We start from the raw sequence: 21,389 nt of genomic DNA, 5'->3' as shown, positions 1-21,389 counted from the left end.
AGGGTTCAACTCTCAGCCTAATCCCTGAGGGACTTGTAACCTTGGGTAAAGCCATGGTTTCCTCGCTACACAATGGCGACAACAGTCAGCTCCTCTGCTCATGACTGGCGCATCCTAGGTGGCTTGGGCAATATGAGCTCCCATGGCTCCAAACACATTGGCTTTCCTCTGCAAATTGTGGCTCATCTAGAAAAGTACTCGGCTACTATTTCACCTCTGCTACGTCATACGGAAACTAGCAAAAGATTCCATGACATCCTAACAAGATGACAGGTCTTCCCCAAGCGCACACAGAGAGCCAGCATGAGGCAAAGCAATGCATGAGAAGGGACTGAAGTTAGACAGACAGATACGTTTTCTCTCCAGCTGTGTGGGTTTTCCCTCACAACCCCACAAAAATCTCTGCTTCCCAACTTTGAGATACTTCTTCAGTTAAGAAATGGTTTTCTTAAGTTTTTGTTCATACTTTATAAAGTTTAATAAGATGTTATACATCAGTTACAGCTCAATAAAACTGGAAACAAAATGTAAAAACAAAAACTAAGTAAACTTTACTAAGGTAGGCTACTTTGAAAATGATCCTAGTTTTATTTATCTTTTGATATGTATTTATTTGAGAGAGGGAAAGAGAGAGCGTGAGCGGGGCAGGGGCAGAAGAAGAGGGAGAGGGAGAGGGAGAGGGAGAAGCCCAAGCCGATTCCCCGCTGAGCACGGAGCCCAAAGTTGGCTCCATGTGGGGCTGGATCTCACCACCATGAGATCGTGATCTGAGCCGAAATCAAGAGTCAGACGCTCAACTGAGGGGCCCCGAAACGTATCCTAGGCTTCAAGACGTCACCACTGATCCCAAAATGTTAGCTATTAAACTAGGCCACGCATTATAACTTTAGCCCACTGATGAGCAGTATTTTAAAATGTGTACCCAAAGTACACAGGAAAGTATCACTCTTTCGAAGTTATTTCTTAGAGAACTCTGGTCTCTATGTTTTTTGTTTTTTTGTTTTTTTTTAAGCTTTTATTTATTTACTTGACAGAGAGAGACACAGCGAGAGAGGGAACACAAGCCAGGGAAGTGGGAGAGGGAGAAGCAGGCTTCCCGCTGAGCAGGGAGCCCGATGTAGGGCTGATCCCAGCACCCTGGGATCATGACCTGAGCCGAAGGCAGACGCTTAACTGACTGAGCCACCCAGGCGCTCCTGGTCTCTCTGTATTTTTCTCAACTCTGAATTTTTCTGGGAAGTCTTTCACATTTTTTCTTAGATCCAAGGTCTATATACAAAATGTGATTTATCACTATGCCCTATGAAAGACAGCACCCCATTTTTGTCTTTTTGTGTTACAGATTTCTCTTGTCGCATTTCTCATTGAAAATTGCCTCAGAATATTTGGAGAAGACATCACTTCCCTCTTGGGAGAGAACTCAATGAGTCGTGCTAACAGCGAGAAGGCTGCAGGTACCGGGAATCATTTAATTGGCTTTAGTGAGAAGCAGACAGCAAGGTTGCCAGGGGTCATGGGAGATGCTTAGACAGCGCTCTTCTGGAGCCCAGAGCATCGCCAGGGCAATGATTTCCATCTGCTCCTTGTTCCGAAGGCTGGTTCACAGGTCAAGGGAGGTTCCACACTGTTGTGAGACCAAAGAAAGGATAAGATGAGGTCTCTGACTTCAAGAAGTTTCTAGTGCAGATCATAACGGCATTAGGACTCATCATGGTATGCTACAGTGTCTGGGAATATTTTCTAACAAAATTCTAAACGGGTGCTATATATATATATATATATATATACATCATACATATGTATGTAGTTATATATATGATATATCATTAGATACTTATACTATATAAATATATAAACATAATGTATATATTTATGTATATTAGATGTGCTCTGGTTGAAGCCAGAGCAAGGGGCCTTTCTTCTCCTCCCTCCTCTTTTCGCTCAGGGGCTCTTGAGGCACCACAGGATTCCAGTGCCCTTTGGAACAGGTTGAAAAGAACTGGCATCATTGAGAGAAAAGGACTTGACTTGATGTCAAACAACCTCTCCAGAGTGTAAAGTCCTGTGCCCCCATTTACCAGCTATATTATCTTTGGCCAGTTATTCTAGCTCAGCATCAGTTTATTCATCTCTAAAATGTGGATAAAAATAAGGTCTAAATCTTAGAATTGTTGTGTAGATTAAATAAGATGATGGATGTAATCCAAAAAAAGCCATTAATAGGACTAGGAGAAGTGCCCCTGAGACTAGAGCTAGTATGATTTGAGCCTAGCTAATCACAGCTAACTGGCAGCAGTCCACCTTAGAAGGTAGACTTTCGATTCAGAACCTGGAGACACGTATCATCAATCCCTACATGTTTTTGACATTTCTTGGTTTTATGATGCTTACCACATTGCTTTGAGGAAACCTTTAGGAAAATACAAGTCATCAGGAATTAAGATGAGTCTGGGGCACGTGGGTGGCTCAGTCGTTAAGCGTCTGCCTTCAGCTCAGGTCATGATCCCGGGGTCCTGGGATCGAGCCCCGCATCGGGCTCCCTGCTCCGAGGGAAGCCTGCTTCTCCCTCTCCCCCTCCCCCTGCTTGTGTTCCCTCTCTCGCTGTCTCTCTCTCTCTGTCAAAAAATAAATAAAATCTTTAAAAAAAAAAAAGAAGGAAAAAGAAGGTTCAGCGTATTAAACAACAACTACTACTACTAGTACTCTCACTTCTTCCTTAGACTCCGGCCAGAAGACAGTGAAAAGCCGTTCTTTCGGAGACAGGGCCTTTGGTCGGGCTTGCAGCACTTGCCAGGACAACCAGGGCACAGCCCCACCTTCCACAAAGCCAGGACAGCTCTTTGGAGTTTCCCTCACGGATGTGTGTGATAAAGACAACCTGGCCTTCCCAATTCTGGTAGGTCATCTCATTTTGGTCTTCTATAGCCCTCCTGAGGAGGGGAAACTCTGAGAGGCCAAGCGTCCTCAACCAAATCTATCCCCAAATGGAGAAGTCATTAGACAGCCCCTGGCTTTGGCTGAGAAGCTCTGTTACTGTTATTGCAAAGAACAGAATCTGATTTAGGTCCAGCAGAGTCATGAGGCAAATACAACAGGAAAAGACATTGTTGTCCATTCCACTTGTGTCTTGTTTCCACAAAGACCCACGGAGGCCTGTTCAGATCAGTCAAACTGGACGCTGTGTATGTGAGTCTCTGAGAGTCCAGCTCAGCTTCACAGTCTCCCTTCATTGCCTTCCTGAACTCACATTAGTCTCAAGTCTCCTTCAGCGGAGTCTACTCAGTCTAACAACTGCAAACATCTGACACGAGCATAGACTCATCCTCTGGCAAATAAGAATCTGTTAATCCTAACAGAGTATGTCACATGAAAGCCCCAGAGTTTGGCCTGTGTTATCTCAAACTGCTATAGTGAATTGTCAGTGTTGACATTCACTGAGTATTCGGTGTCTCTGCAAGCACGGTACGGGATGGAGGGAACGTTCTGCTAGACATGAAGAAATGTATCATATTAGCTAGCATGTTACCTGCAAGCTACTCCCCCAGTTCCTTGCATCACAGCAAATTTAGGGGCTAGCTAGGATTATCATCCTCCGCACTTCCCAAACGAATCAGAAAAGCCTCAGTACAGTATGTATGTGCCCCAGCTCACACAATAGATACGTAGCATAATAGACTTCAGATCCGTTGGATTCCCTGAGTGCAGCCCTCATTAACTTTCTACACAGCAGGGAGAGGACATGAACATAGAGCAAAAGACAATGAAAGACTCATGAGAAGGGAGGGTAATCAGAGAAGGACAAGAGAGTTTTTGAGCCTGACTTTAAAAGAGGGAAGGAAATAGAACAAGTAGGAATGGAGTATACAGGCACTTAAAGAGAAATAAACATTTAGGAAATGAGTATTTCCTAAATCGACTTCCCTACTTGGGGAAGAGCATCTATGTAAGGGAATAATGAGAAAAGAATGGTAAAGTAGGAAACAGACGGTGATTCCGCAAAGGCCTTGAAGCAGAGAAGTTTGACTTAAAAGTGTAAACTCAATGGAAAGGAAAATCTGAATAAAAGAAGTGTTTAAAATGTTTCAGTGTATGACTGTAAAATGGATATTTGGGTAGAAAGTATAGAGAGAGACACTGAAAAAAAAACCAATCTAAATTGACTTTCGTCCTTCCTGCTCTAAAACAGTGTGCCATTACATTCCCCTCCTCTTTCAAAACGGAGGCAAGCTTGTGCTCTGCGTTTGTGGATATGAGATGCCATATACTTTTCTTTTCTTCCTACAGGGTATGCTTTCCTTTCTTAATCGAAGAGGGCCACTCACAGAAGGCATCTTCAGCAAATCAGCCAATATAAAATCCTGCAGAATCCTCAAGGACAAACTCAATTCTGGGGTCAAAGTGAACCCGTACAACGAATCTGTTCATGTGGTCGCATCCGTCTTAAAGGTAGGGAAGGTTCTAGCATTATGCACACATGAGTAACTGAAGCTATGATTGGTGTCCTTCATCATGACTGCTCAAGGACCATAATGGGCATAATAGATTAAGAACCTGACAAACTGAAAAACGCTTGACAAATTCAAAATTTAAGGAAGCTACTTTAGGAGTTAAAAGCCCCATATGTTAGTAATACTTTCTGTTTTCACCACACACCGCCCTCCCCACCTTCACTCCTGAAGACTCCATGCAAAATACTAATACTGAAATGACTACGAGTCATGATAATAAATTTCAAAATACGCACTGACACATACACACTGTTTACCAAAGCAAACATCCTCACCACCCTCCTAATGAAGGCAAAGTTTCCAAAAGAAATAGAACAGGGAAAGAATTTAATCCATCCACCTTGGCACTTATTAACAGGTCTGAACAACCCTATGTTAATGTAGTAATGAGTACAGTCTTAGAATCTCAGTCACATTTGGTCTTCCCTTGTCCCCCATTAATGTTCGAAGATGTGATAAATAGCAAAGTCCAGAAATGACTTAGGTAACCACTCCTACACTGGGGCCATAGTGATATCCAGTAGTAATATACATATAGGCATCAGGAGACAGGAGAAGAATGATGATACACTAGGTAGCAAGATGGGTGTTGCCCTCTGTAAGGTGCACACATGGAATCGATTTTCTAGCAAGAGTGAGTAGGTTCTTTCCTGATTCCGTGTGATAAGCACCGACAAGGAAGAGGGTGAGCACTTGTGGGTATAGTGCTTAGACATTTCTAAAGTTTTCTCTTCCTGAAGTTGACTGATCTTGGTGGAGAATCAGTCTCTGCAACCTTGGCCTTGATAATATCATGTCAAACTAACTGGAGAATTGGCCTAAACTAGAAATGAATCTATCCTCAGGACCACAGTGAGTCTGCCATTAGACTCTCGCCTTTTAGACAGCTAAGAAAAGGAAGAATGAAGCAATTATGAGAGAAGCTTTCTTCCAGGGAGCACACATACCCCGAGTGAGAAGACCTAGTTCTTTCCTAATATGTGTGCAAGAGCCCACCTGTTTGTGTTTTGACTGTTTCAGAACTTTTCTTGCTAGAATTAAGAGCTAGCACTGTGTTTAAAACAAGCAACAGGGGTATGTGTGTTTCTGTCCAAGAAGCTAATAGGATTTAGGATGCTCTATAGCCAGACCCTGTCAGTTTGTGGTACTTTGCAAAAAAAGCACACACAAAAAATAAGTTCCAGATGATAGAAGGGAGCTTTATGTTCATTTCCACCACAGCCTAAGCTCTGCTTTTCTGCCTCTAAGTTTTAGCGGGAGAAAATCCAAGCACCTGCTCCTGCGTGTGCCAGTCAACGGAGAGTCAGAGGCGAGCTCCGTGTGGGTCACAGTTTGGCTATCTGTGAAGGAAGTGGGGGCTGAACTGAATTTTTTAACTACATATTTTCTCTGTAATATTTCCAATACATATTTTCTATAATATATATACATATTTTTTATCTCCATAAGGATTTTCTTAGAAATATCCCAGGAAGTGTATTGTTAACCGATCTCTATGACAAATGGCTCAGTGTTATTGATCAAGGGAACGAAGAGGAGAAGATAACTGCAGCCCAGAGGTAATGAAGCAATAATTACTCTACTCTGGTCCCGTCTCCGAAATACAGCCAACATACTATTAGGAGAACATTGGCTTACGTTTTGCAGCTTTGCCCACTAAAATCATGACCGATGCCAAAGAGTTTCAATTCTTCACACCCATGGGGGTCAGCTTCAGAATAGAGGCACGCTTTAGGGCTCTTATTGTTCTTCTCCTGATGTTATTAATGTGGAATCCTTGGCCGTTTTACACCTTCTGGATCCATGAAACTGGTCGACGAAATCCCCTGGTCCAAGACAGATGCAAGAGCATCGACTGCCAGGGTTATGACCTTAAGAGTCTGTGAAACATTTAACTAACCAGAGAAGTGTTTATCTGGCTCAGGAACTGAATTCAGTGCAACAATTTTGTATACATTCATGCCTGGAACTCTGCTACGGCAGGTTGTGTGCTAGATACACAAGGATCTATCCTGTTCCCTGTCTCTGTATTTCCAACCTCCTAAGTGGAATCACTTGCCTAATTTAAAAGTGTATTTTTCTGACCTTAGGCTTTTAGCCCAGCTGCCAAGAGCAAATGTGGTTCTCTTGCGATACCTTTTTGGAGTGTTATACAACATTGAGCAACATTCCTCATCCAATCAGATGACAGCTTATAATTTATCAGCGTGTATAACCCCAAGCCTTCTTTGCCCACCTAATTCCGGCAGCTTGGAATTGGAAGACAACTTGATAAAAAAGGTAATGAGAGCTCTCATTTTTGTCCCCCAGGGGTAGAATCCCTACTTTGAACCGGACATGTGCAGTAGTAACTCTGACGGATGGAACTTTGTGAAGTGCACATTTTCATTAGGCCCCTGTGGAGTGGCAGAGTTCTTTATCCTACTCTGGTGGGGTCTGGGAAGGGGTGTCGTTAAACGGGAAACTCGGAGCAGTCGAGTCACTTCTTCCCCCTCCAGGAGACTAAACACTAGACTGACTAAACGAGAGACAGAAGAGTCGTGTGATACGATAGAAAAGAACCTGGGCTTTGGAGCTTTACCAGTCAGGGTTCAACTCTCAGCCTAATCCCTGAGGGACTTGTAACCTTGGGTAAAGCCATGGTTTCCTCGCTACACAATGGCGACAACAGTCAGCTCCTCTGCTCATGACTGGCGCATCCTAGGTGGCTTGGGCAATATGAGCTCCCATGGCTCCAAACACATTGGCTTTCCTCTGCAAATTGTGGCTCATCTAGAAAAGTACTCGGCTACTATTTCACCTCTGCTACGTCATACGGAAACTAGCAAAAGATTCCATGACATCCTAACAAGATGACAGGTCTTCCCCAAGCGCACACAGAGAGCCAGCATGAGGCAGAGCAATGCATGAGAAGGGACTGAAGTTAGACAGACAGATACGTTTTCTCTCCAGCTGTGTGGGTTTTCCCTCACAACCCCACAAAAATCTCTGCTTCCCAACTTTGAGATACTTCTTCAGTTAAGAAATGGTTTTCTTAAGTTTTTGTTCATACTTTATAAAGTTTAATAAGATGTTATACATCAGTTACAGCTCAATAAAACTGGAAACAAAATGTAAAAACAAAAACTAAGTAAACTTTACTAAGGTAGGCTACTTTGAAAATGATCCTAGTTTTATTTATCTTTTGATATGTATTTATTTGAGAGAGGGAAAGAGAGAGCGTGAGCGGGGCAGGGGCAGAAGAAGAGGGAGAGGGAGAGGGAGAGGGAGAAGCCCAAGCCGATTCCCCGCTGAGCACGGAGCCCAAAGTTGGCTCCATGTGGGGCTGGATCTCACCACCATGAGATCGTGATCTGAGCCGAAATCAAGAGTCAGACGCTCAACTGAGGGGCCCCGAAATGTATCCTAGGCTTCAAGACGTCACCACTGATCCCAAAATGTTAGCTATTAAACTAGGCCACGCATTATAACTTTAGCCCACTGATGAGCAGTATTTTAAAATGTGTACCCAAAGTACACAGGAAAGTATCACTCTTTCGAAGTTATTTCTTAGAGAACTCTGGTCTCTATGTTTTTTGTTTTTTTGTTTTTTTTTAAGCTTTTATTTATTTACTTGACAGAGAGAGACACAGCGAGAGAGGGAACACAAGCCGGGGAAGTGGGAGAGGGAGAAGCAGGCTTCCCGCTGAGCAGGGAGCCCGATGTAGGGCTGATCCCAGCACCCTGGGATCATGACCTGAGCCGAAGGCAGACGCTTAACTGACTGAGCCACCCAGGCGCTCCTGGTCTCTCTGTATTTTTCTCAACTCTGAATTTTTCTGGGGAGTCTTTCACATTTTTTCTTAGATCCAAGGTCTATATACAAAATGTGATTTATCACTATGCCCTATGAAAGACAGCACCCCATTTTTGTCTTTTTGTGTTACAGATTTCTCTTGTCGCATTTCTCATTGAAAATTGCCTCAGAATATTTGGAGAAGACATCACTTCCCTCTTGGGAGAGAACTCAATGAGTCGTGCTAACAGCGAGAAGGCTGCAGGTACCGGGAAACATTTAATTGGCTTTAGTGAGAAACAGACAGCAAGGTTGCCAGGGGTCATGGGAGATGCTTAGACAGCGCTCTTCTGGAGCCCAGAGCATCGCCAGGGCAATGATTTCCATCTGCTCCTTGTTCCGAAGGCTGGCTCACAGGTCAAGGGAGGTTGCACACTGTTGTGAGACCAAAGAAAGGATAAGATGAGGTCTCTGACTTCAAGAAGTTTCTGGTGCAGATCATAACGGCATTAGGACTCATCATGGTATGCTACAGTGTCTGGGAATATTTTCTAACAAAATTCTAAACGGGTGCTATATATATATATATATATATATATAACATCATACATATGTATGTAGTTATATATATGATATATCATTAGATACTTATACGATATAAATATATAAACATAATGTATATATTTATGTATATTAGATATGCTCTGGTTGAAGCCAGAGCAAGGGGCCTTTCTTCTCCTCCCTCCTCTTTTCGCTCAGGGGCTCTTGAGGCACCACAGGATTCCAGTGCTCTTTGGAACAGGTTGAAAAGAACTGGCATCATTGAGAGAAAAGGACTTGACTTGATGTCAAACAACCTCTCCAGAGTGTAAAGTCCTGTGCCCCCATTTACCAGCTATATTATCTTTGGCCAGTTATTCTAGCTCAGCATCAGTTTATTCATCTCTAAAATGTGGATAAAAATAAGGTCTAAATCTTAGAATTGTTGTGTAGATTAAATAAGATGATGGATGTAATCCAAAAAAAGCCATTAATAGGACTAGGAGAAGTGCCCCTGAGACTAGAGCTAGTATGATTTGAGCCTAGCTAATCACAGCTAACTGGCAGCAGTCCACCTTAGAAGGTAGACTTTCGATTCAGAACCTGGAGACACGTATCATCAATCCCTACATGTGTTTGACATTTCTTGGTTTTATGATGCTTACCACATTGCTTTGAGGAAACCTTTAGGAAAATACAAGTCATCAGGAATTAAGATGAGTCTGGGGCACGTGGGTGGCTCAGTCGTTAAGCGTCTGCCTTCAGCTCAGGTCATGATCCCGGGGTCCTGGGATCGAGCCCCGCATCGGGCTCCCTGCTCCGAGGGAAGCCTGCTTCTCCCTCTCCCCCTCCCCCTGCTTGTGTTCCCTCTCTCGCTGTCTCTCTCTCTCTGTCAAAAAATAAATAAAATCTTTAAAAAAAAAAAAGAAGGAAAAAGAAGGTTCAGCGTATTAAACAACAACTACTACTACTAGTACTCTCACTTCTTCCTTAGACTCCGGCCAGAAGACAGTGAAAAGCCGTTCTTTCGGAGACAGGGCCTTTGGTCGGGCTTGCAGCACTTGCCAGGACAACCAGGGCACAGCCCCACCTTCCGCAAAGCCAGGACAGCTCTTTGGAGTTTCCCTCACGGATGTGTGTGATAAAGACAACCTGGCCTTCCCAATTCTGGTAGGTCATCTCATTTTGGTCTTCTATAGCCCTCCTGAGGAGGGGAAACTCTGAGAGGCCAAGCGTCCTCAACCAAATCTATCCCCAAATGGAGAAGTCATTAGACAGCCCCTGGCTTTGGCTGAGAAGCTCTGTTACTGTTATTGCAAAGAACAGAATCTGATTTAGGTCCAGCAGAGTCATGAGGCAAATACAACAGGAAAAGACATTGTTGTCCATTCCACTTGTGTCTTGTTTCCACAAAGACCCACGGAGGCCTGTTCAGATCAGTCAAACTGGACGCTGTGTATGTGAGTCTCTGAGAGTCCAGCTCAGCTTCACACTCTCCCTTCATTGCCTTCCTGAACTCATTAGTCTCAAGTCTCCTTCAGCGGAGTCTACTCAGTCTAACAACTGCAAACATCTGACACGAGCATAGACTCATCCTCTGGCAAATAAGAATCTGTTAATGCTAACAGAATATGTCACATGAAAGCCCCAGAGTGTTATCTCAAACTGCTATAGTGAATTGTCAGTGTTGACATTCACTGAGTATTCGGTGTCTCTGCAAGCACGGTACGGGATGGAGGGAACGTTCTGCTAGACATGAAGAAATGTATCATATTAGCTAGCATGTTACCTGCTAGCTACTCCCCCAGTTCCTTGCATCACAGCAAATTTAGGGGCTAGCTAGGATTATCATCCTCCGCACTTCCCAAACGAATCAGAAAAGCCTCAGTACAGTATGTATGTGCCCCAGCTCACACAATAGATACGTAGCATAATAGACTTCAGATCCGTTGGATTCCCTGAGTGCAGCCCTCATTAACTTTCTACACAGCAGGGAGAGGACATGAACATAGAGCAAAAGACAATGAAAGACTCATGAGAAGGGAGGGTAATCAGAGAAGGACAAGAGAGTTTTTGAGCCTGACTTTAAAAGAGGGAAGGAAATAGAACAAGTAGGAATGGAGTATACAGGCACTTAAAGAGAAATAAACAAATGGGAAATGAGTATTTCCTAAATCGACTTCCCTACTTGGGGAAGAGCATCTATGTAAGGGAATAATGAGAAAAGAATGGTAAAGTAGGAAACAGACGGTGATTCCGCAAAGGCCTTGAAGCAGAGAAGTTTGACTTAAAAGTGTAAACTCAATGGAAAGGAAAATCTGAATAAAAGAAGTGTTTAAAATGTTTCAGTGTATGACTGTAAAATGGATATTTGGGTAGAAAGTATAGAGAGAGACACTGAAAAAAAAACCAATCTAAATTGACTTTCGTCCTTCCCGCTCTAACCCAGTGTGCCATGACATTCCCTTCCTCTTTCAAAACGGAGGCAAGCTTGTGCTCTGCGTTTGTGGATATGAGATGCCATATACTTTTCTTTTCTTCCTACAGGGTATGCTTTCCTTTCTTAATCGAAGAGGGCCACTCACAGAAGGCATCTTCAGCAAATCAGCCAATATAAAATCCTGCAGAATCCTCAAGGACAAACTCAATTCTGGGGTCAAAGTGAACCCGTACAACGAATCTGTTCATGTGGTCGCATCCGTCTTAAAGGTAGGGAAGGTTCTAGCATTATGCACACATGAGTAACTGAAGCTATGATTGGTGTCCTTCATCATGACTGCTCAAGGACCATAATGGGCATAATAGATTAAGAACCTGACAAACTGAAAAACGCTTGACAAATTCAAAATTTAAGGAAGCTACTTTAGGAGTTAAAAGCCCCATATGTTAGTAATACTTTCTGTTTTCACCACACACCGCCCTCCCCACCTTCACTCCTGAAGACTCCATGCAAAATACTAATACTGAAATGACTACGAGTCATGATAATAAATTTCAAAATACGCACTGACACATACATAAACAGTGGTTTACCAAAGCAAACATCCTCACCACCCTCCTAATGAAGGCAAAGTTTCCACAAGAAATAGAACAGGGAAAGAATTTAATCCATCCACCTTGGCACTTATTACCAACTCTGAACAACCCTATGTTAATGTAGTAATGAGTACAGTCTTAGAATCTCAGTCACATTTGGTCTTCCCTTGTCCCCCATGAATGTTCGAAGATGTGATAAATAGCAAAGTCCAGAAATGACTTAGGTAACCACTCTTACACTGGGGCCATAGTGATATCCAGTAGTAATATACATATAGGCATCAGGAGACAGGAGAAGAATGATGATACACTAGGTAGCAAGATGGGTGTTGCCCTCTGTAAGGTGCACACATGGAATCGATTTTCTAGCAAGAGTGAGTAGGTTCTTTCCTGATTCCGTGTGATAAGCACCGACAAGGAAGAGGGTGAGCACTTGTGGGTATAGTGTTTAGACATTTCTAAAGTTTTCTCTTCCTGAAGTTGACTGATCTTGGTGGAGAATCAGTCTCTGCTATCTTGGCCTTGATAATATCATGTCAAACTAACTGGAGAATTGGCCTAGACTAGAAATGAATCTATCCTCAGGACCATAGTGAGTCTGCCAGTAGACTCTCGCCTTTTAGACAGCTAAGAAAAGGAAGAATGAAGCAATTATGAGAGAAGCTTTCTTCCAGGGAGCACACATACCCCGAGTGAGAAGACCTAGTTCTTTCCTAATATGTGTGCAAGAGCCCACCTGTTTGTGTTTTGATTGTTTCAGAACTTTTCTTGCTAGAATTAAGAGCTAGCACTGTGTTTAAAACAAGCAACATGGGTATGTATGTTTCTGTCCAAGAAGCTAATAGGATTTAGCATGGTCTATGGCCAGACCCTGTCAGTTTGTGGTACTTTGCAAAAAAAGCACACACAAAAAATAAGTTCCAGATGATAGAAGGGAGCTTTATGTTCATTTCCACCACAGCCTAAGCTCTGCTTTTCTGCCTCTAAGTTTTAGCGGGAGAAAATCCAAGCACCTGCTCCTGCGTGTGCCAGTCAACGGAGAGTCAGAGGCGAGCTCCGTGTGGGTCACAGTTTGGCTATCTGTGAAGGAAGTGGGGGCTGAACTGAATTTTTTAACTACATATTTTCTCTGTAATATTTCCAATACATATTTTCTATAATATATATACATATTTTTTTATCTCCATAAGGATTTTCTTAGAAATATCCCAGGAAGTGTATTGTTAACCGATCTCTATGACAAATGGCTCGGTGTTATTGATCAAGGGAACGAAGAGGAGAAGATAACTGCAGCCCAGAGGTAATGATGCAATAATTACTCTACTCTGGTCACATCTCCGAAATACAGCCAACATACTATTAGGAGAACATTGGCTTACGTTTTGCAGCTTTGCCCACTAAAATCATGACCGATGCCAAAGAGTTTCAATTCTTCACAGCCATGGGGGTCAGCTTCAGAATAGAGGCACGCTTTAGGGCTCTTATTGTTCTTCTCCTGATGTTATTAATGTGGAATCCTTGGCCGTTTTACACCTCCTGGATCCATGAAACTGGTAGACGACATCCCCTGGTCCAGGACAGATGCAAGAGCATCGACTGCCAGGGCTATGACCTTAAGAGTCTGTCATACATTTAACTAACCAGAGAAGTGTTTATCTGGCTCAGGAACTGAATTCAGTGCAACAATTTTGTATACATTCATGCCTGGAACTCTGCTACGGCGGGTTGTGTGCTAGATACACAAGGATGTATCCTGTTCCCTGTCTCTGTATTTCCAACCTCCTAAGTGGAATCACTTGCCTAATTTAAAAGTGTATTTTTCTGACCTTAGGCTTTTAGCCCAGCTGCCAAGAGCAAATGTTGTTCTCTTGCGATTCTTTTTTGGAGTGTTATACAACATTGAGCAACATTCCTCATCCAATCAGATGACAGCTTATAATTTATCAGTGTGTATAGCTCCAAGCCTTCTTTGCCCACCTAATTCCGGCAGCTTGGAATTGAAAGACAACTTGATAAAAAAGGTAATGAGAGCTCTCATTTTTGTCCCCCAGGGGTAGAATCCCTACTTTGAACCAGACGTGTGCAGTAGTAACTCTGACGGATGGAACTTTGTGAAGTGCACATTTTCATTAGGCCCCTGTGGAGTGGCAGAGTTCTTTATCCTACTCTGCTGGGGTCTGGGAAGGGGTGTCGTTAAACGGGAAACTCGGAGCAGTCGAGTCACTTCTTCCCCCTCCAGGAGACTAAACACTAGACTGAAAAACGAGAGACAGAAGATTCGTGTGATACGATAGAAAAGAACCCGGGCTTTGGAGCTTTACCAGTCAGGGTTCAACTCTCAGCCTAATCCCTGAGGGACTTGTAACCTTGGGTAAAGCCATGGTCTCCTCGCTACACAATGGCGACAACAGTCAGCTCCTCTGGTCATGACTGGCACATCCTAGGTGGCTTGGGCAATATGAGCTCCCATGGCTCCAAACACATTGGCTTTCCTCTGCAAATTGTGGCTCATCTAGAGAAGTACTCGGCTACTATTTCACCTCTGCTACGTCATACGGAAACTAGCAAAAGATTCCAGAACATCCTAACAAGATGACAGGTCTTCCCCAAGCTCACACAGAGAGCCAGCATGAGACAAAGCAATGCATGAGAAGGGACTGAAGGTAGACAGACAGATACGTTTTCTCTCCAGCTGTGTGGGTTTTCCCTCACAACCCCACAAAAATCTCTGCTTCCCAACTTTGAGATACTTCTTCAGTTAAGAAATGGTTTTCTTAGGTTTTTGTTCATACTTTATAAAGTTTAATAAGATGTTATACATCAGTTACAGCTCAATAAAACTGGAAACAAAATGTAAAAACAAAACTAAGTAACTTTACTAAGGTAGGCTACTTTGAAAATTATCCTAGTTTTATTTATCTTTTGATATATATTTATTTGAGAGAGGGAAAGAGAGAGCGTGAGCGGGGCAGGGGCAGAAGATGAGGGAGAGGGAGAGGTAGAGGGAGAAGTCCAAGCCGATTCCCCGCTGAGCACGGAGCCCAAAGTTGGCTCCATGTGGGGCTGGATCTCACCACCATGAGATCGTGCTCTGAGCCGAAATCAAGAGTCAGACGCTCAACTGAGGGGCCCCGAAATGTATCCTAGGCTTCAAGACGTAACCACTGATCCCAAAATGTTAGCTATTAAACTAGGCCACGCATTATAACTTTAGCCCACTGATGAGCAGTATTTTAAAATGTGTACCCAAAGTACACGGGAAAGTATCACTCTTTCTGTTACTTCTTAGAGAACTCTGCTCTGTTTGTGTTTTTGTTTTTTTGTTTTTTTTAAGCTTTTATTTATTTACTTGACAGAGAGAGACACAGCGAAATAGGCAACACAAGCAGGGGGAGTGGGAGAGGGAGAGGTAGGCTTCCCGCTGAGCAGGGAGCCCGATGTAGGGCTGATCCCAGCACCCTGGGATCATGACCTGAGCCGAAGGGAGACACTTAACCGACTGAGTCACCCAGGCGCCCCAGGTTTCTACGTATTTTTATCAACTCTGAATTTTTCTGGGAAGTCTTTCACATTTCTTCTTAGATCCAAGGTCTATAGACAAAATGTGATTTATAACTATGCCCTATGAAAGACAGCACCCCATTTTTGTCTTTTTGTGTTACAGATTTCTCTTGTCCAATTTCTTATTGAAAATTGCCTCAGGATATTTGGAGAAGACATCACTTCCCTCTTGGGAGAGAACTCAATGAGTCGTGCTAACAGCGAGAAGGCTGCAGGTACCGGGAATCATTTAATTGGCTTTAGTGAGAAGCAGACAGCAAGGTTGCCAGGGGTCATGGGAGATGCTTAGACAGCGCTCTTCTGGAGCCCAGAGCATCGCCAGGGCAGTGATTTCCATCTGCTCCTTGTTCCGAAGGCTGGCTCACAGGTCAAGGGAGGTTCCACACTGTTGTGAGACCAAAGAAAGGATAAGATGAGGTCTCTGACTTCAAGAAGTTTCTAGTGCAGATCATAACGGCATTAGGACTCATCATGGTATGCTACAGTGTTTGGGAATTTCTCTTACAAAATTTGAATGGGTGCCATATATATATATGTCATATCATACATATATATGTAGTTATATATATAATATATAATTAGAAATTTAGAATACCTAATTATTAAACGTAATATATATACTTATGTATATTAGATATGCTCTGGTTGTAGCCAGAGCAAGGGGCCTTCTTCCCCTCCCTCCTCTTTTTGCTCAGGTTTCTTGAGGCACCACAGGATTCCAGTGCCCTTTGGAACGGGTTGAAAAGAACTGGCATCAGTTCTTTCTCTCTAAAATCTGGATAAAAATAGTGTCTAAATCTTAGAATTGTTGTAAAGATTAAGTAAGATGATGGCTGTAAAATAAATTTCAAAAAAAAGCCATTAATAGGACTAGGAGAAGTGCCCCTGAGACTAGAGCTAGTATATTTGAGCCTAGCTAATCACAGCTAACTGGTAGCAGTCCACCTTATAATAGACTTTCGATTCAGAACCTGGAGACACATCTCATCAATTCCTCTATATTTTTGACATTTCTTGGTTTTATGACGTTTACCTCATTGCTTTGAGGAAATCTTTAGGAAAATACATGTCATCAGGAATTTAGATAAATCTAGTGTAGTGTCTGAGAATATGCTTATATAAGACAACTGTTTGTTTTTCGTTTCATCAGTGACAGGAAAACAACCTCTTGAATACAAGCCAGTGAGAGTGATAGTGATTTACAAAAAGGCACGACTGCAGAATGATACGAAGACCCCATGTGGCATGGTTCCACCCAGCTACCTGTCTACAGTTTTCTAAGTCACTGAAGACTACCATCTCCATAATGACACTTGACTCTTCCTTTTTCTTTATTTCCTATAAAATAGAAAATAAAATGAACTGTTTTTCCAATGAATGAAAAATGAGCCCCTTCCAAGGAACTTGCTCATCGCATTTGAATTTTTCTTCTGCCTCATCTCATATTATCCATCTTGAGGAAATCTTCCCACAGAGTATCTCCTCTGTCTTCAATACCTACCGTATCATATTATGTACTTTGTTGCATTGTAGTGTATTGCATATTTTTATACTGATGCAATAAAAATAATTCCATCACTCAATGGGTTAGACAACCATTTTACTTGTTTATGATTCATATCAACACTTCAGTGGAGGCTCATCTGAGCAGTTCTGGTCTCAGCTGAGGTCACTTGCGCACCTGCAGTCAGCTGGCAGCTCATCTGGAGCTAACCTAGGAGTCTGTTTATTGGTGTTGGCTCTCAGCTGGTCCCCATGTCTTCAACGAGCTAGCCTGTCCTTCTCCATATGGTGGAGGAAGAGTTGCCAGAAGCAAGAAAGGCTTTTCAAGAGTTAATGTGGGAGAGGACTGTGCAAAGCACCATGCCAAAGACAGTGACTTACAAGACAAGGAGGCATTCATGATTTATTAAGACCACACATGATAATCAAAACTCAAGGCAGCACCACTACTACACATATCCTTTTATTCATCGGCTTTTAATCCTCAGTGGATTATAATCAGCATTTCCTAAAAGGCATTCAAAGTGTGGTAGGAAGTATCTTTGAAATAATAACTGATTTTTTACCTCAGGTATTCTTTGCCTCTATCCTTGTCCCTGTCTTAAGCTGTCTTACGGACAACTAAATCACTTCCTCAGGGAATAGAAGCTATAGGAGAATATGAGGAAAAGGGAGCTCTTTGTTGCTTATGAGTTTTAAAAATTTAGCTTTCTAGGAAACAAAACTTATTCATGGCATAGAGTAGAAGATTTAGATGGAAATCTCATGGGAAAAGCCCCAAATCATTAGGTACATGGGACATCTGCCCCTTTTCCTGGATAGAAGCCAAAAGAAAGCAGGAAGGCCTCACAGAATAGCTAACTGACTTGTCTAAGAAAGATGGGGCCCTGTGGGTCCACACAGAGTTTCTTATACCTCAGCATGGAACAGATCAGTAAGAAAAGTATTCCCATCAATTCCAGAATAGTATGGAAGAAATACAGAGAGCCACCAGGTTTGAAAGACATGTCTCAGCAACAGTAGTCCTGACCAATTCCCCAGGACCAGAGAACAGTTAGGACATCTCAGCAGATGCTAGTATACATCAATGACACAAAGCAGCAGATAAGTGCCACCTCAGCATTTCATAGCCTTCTAACTCCCTGGCACTAGAAGACTCCAGAACATAGACACACTCCTGGGGGAAATTAAGAGATCCTGAATTTCTACCAATCTGGGAACAGAGAATCAAACTAGACACCAAGTGAGCTATTCAAAAATACAGAATTGGACATTTATTACATATGTCAATGTATAGATTGAGGTTGGTATCAATATATATAGAATATATGATCCAAGCACAGTTTTCCTAGAAAGGGTTCCCTGGTCAAATAGGTTTGGGAAATTCTGTATTTTCCTTTTGAAGTCAAATGCTCCAGTTTTTTCCACACTTATTTGACATTACTTGGCCTTTTGGAGTAACCCCTTTAATTAATGATCCTGGGAACATACATTAATAAACATTGCTCTGAATTTATTTCTTCTTAAGTCACAGATTTTACCATTTCACTCACCTGCTAAGAAGCCATCAATAGATCTTTGGATTTTTTTTTTCTTTTTTTCAGAAAAAAATGTCCTTTTTTAGATCCTCCACAATGCAACCTGCTCTAGTAATCAATTTTGTCTTCACACTTTCCCATTGTAGATCCTTTGCTTTAGCTAGGTCAGAAACTTTACTGGTCCCTGAATAAGTCACACTCACTTTTCTAACTATAATTCTCACCTCTCACCTCTCCTTGGTCTCTACGTTTCCACCCACTAACTAGGTAGCCATCTGGGTTCCCCACTCCCAGAATTTCACAAAGCCTTCCTGATCTCAAATTAATTGTTCTTTACATGAGCGCTTGCCCCTACTAGACATTGGCTCGTATGCTGCTTTGCACCATCAGGAATTATGCCAGTGTGTTCATACATTATTCAGCAAATCCAAATTCCTGTGGTAAACAACTGTATCTTGTGTTAGTTTTATATTGCTTTTAATGCCTGGCTAAATTTCTACTCAAAAAAATATGAATGAATATGTTCAATTTTCGAAGGGTGTAGAGATTTTATATATATTGGTAGCAACTGCAAGTTTTAAAACTGACGAGGTAGAACACAGCACATATGGAATTTCAATGGGTGGCAATAAGACATCATCAGTTTGACCAATTTTTTTAGATATGACTTCACAGCCTTATTCACAAGTTCTGGGATATACTATTTTTATTCATTATGTAAAAAATCTGATATCGGTGTGATGCATTTGGGAATAGTTGCATTTTTGTATTAAATTTCTTTTAAATATCAACAATCCAGAATAAAAGGGGCCAAAAAACATGGCTGGGCAATGCATCTGTGAGTTTTTAAGCCAAGGAAGATATTTAAAAAAAATTGAAAAGAAGAGGAGCTAGAAGTACCAGAAGGTAAAGAAAAGCTGAAATTGAACTTATTTGTCAATGGCAACTCAGAGAAGAGATTCCTGACCTAGGGAAATGGTTAATAAATGTTAGTATTTCCTTCAGGAGACTCAAGCATAATGTCTCCTTGAGAATAACAATTTATTTCTTAAATTTGAGGAAAAGATCCTGGGAACTCTGATAAACTATAAAAGAACTTAATTGCCTAATCTAGAATGACTAAAAGGCAATTAGACATTCTGATATTGGCCTTTACCGTACCTGGGAGTAAGATGTGTGTAGTCATCAGTCAATCTGCACTTAGTGATGTAGTTAAGGTTAAACATCTCCAGAAGTAAAATAAAGGTACTTAGAATGACTCTCTTATTTTATTCCAGAAAGAAAGCGACTCACAGGCTACCAATATCAGAAAACTAATATCATGGATGGTTGGGATTAATTACCATGATAAATTAAGTGGGATATATATATATATAATCACTCAATTTTTATTCCACAAAAGCAACATGGAAGAATTTGGTGAATGGAATATATATTAGTACAAGAAGCCACTTTTTTTTCAGAGAGCACTGAACGATGCCTTTTATATTTTTCTGTAACTCTTTCTATGCTAGCCGAATGGGCCAGTAATACTCTGAAGATTTATAGCGGATGGTGACTCTATTTTCCAGTTTTGTTTTGTTTTACTTACCCACAACATAATTGGTGCTAAGAAAAAATTGGTTTCCTTATGGTCCTGGGCCTAAATGTCAGTATTAATTTAGTTGGCTTAATCTTTAAAAAATGATATCATTCCTTTGTCAAATAAAAGAAACAACTAGAAAACCAAACTGTCAAAGGAAAGTTATAATTTCCTAAAATGGAAAAAGAGAAACTGCTTTGTAAGAATGGGAGTTTTTCCAAAATGTAAAAATATAAAACTAGTTGGGAAAGAAAAAACAAAACAACACCGTCTTCAGGATAGTGATCACCTCTGTGGAAGGAGGTTTGAGGGGATTGAGTGGGATTGAGTAAAGGGGGAAAAAAGAAACTCCAAGCACACATATATTAATTTAATTTCTTGAAAGATTTAAAAATGCTAACATTTCACCACGTGCTTCACACTTCTTAAGAAAATGTTAGAGGTGACTTTATTACATAAATATCCACAACATACCCATGCATACACACACACACACAATTTGTATATAGAAACATACAAAACATTGTTAAATGAATAAGTAAACTACAGAAATTCTTATCATTCAGCAATTTTATCGTTTTACCATATGTTTTGTGATTCCTCTGTATTGATGACCTGGTTCACTCCGTCTAGTATTCCATTATATGATAATGCATTTATGTGTGTACACATCTACCTTGATCAAACTTTCTAGAGGCTTGCCTAGTTTATTAGCTTTCAAAGAAATAGATTTTAAAATTCATCTCCATTAATGTTTTTTCCTAGGTTATTAATTGGTGTTTTGCTTTTACCATTCTGTTGCTTCAACTTTCTTACTGTTTTCACTTCTTCATCTAGCTTCTCGGATGAAATGCTAGGTCACTTACATTTAGTAAATATATTTAATAAGATTATTCATAACTTCTAAGTACTGCTTTATCTATATCTCACAAATTTTTCGTATTTTAGTTTGTTGATAAAACCATTACAGTTTATGATTCTCTTCGTGAAGTATTTTTTAACTTATTCATTGTTTAAGCTTTTGTTTTTTTCAGATTTTCTAACCTATAGGATTTTAATTACTAGTGGTAGTAGTTAATTTCTAAATAAATTGCATAGTAATTTGATAATGTGGTTTGAATAACTATGACTTTTTGTGACGGAGAGTATACAGTTAATTTTATACATATCTAATGTGTTGCGTGCATGCTTTAGGAGAATGTGTATCCTCTGTTGTTGTTGTCTTTTGGGTGCAGGCATATGTAAATTCACAATTATGTCCTATGCGTTCCTCAGATTCTCTGTATATTCTCCAAATATGTGGTTTCTGAAAGAGGTGTTAAATTTTGCCATTATGCTTACATGAG

The sequence above is a fragment of the Halichoerus grypus genome, chromosome 3, assembly GCF_964656455.1.
Source record: "Halichoerus grypus chromosome 3, mHalGry1.hap1.1, whole genome shotgun sequence".
NCBI lineage: Eukaryota > Metazoa > Chordata > Mammalia > Carnivora > Phocidae > Halichoerus > Halichoerus grypus.
The sequence above is the reverse complement of the archived record's forward strand: the minus strand, read 5'-3'. Positions refer to the sequence as shown.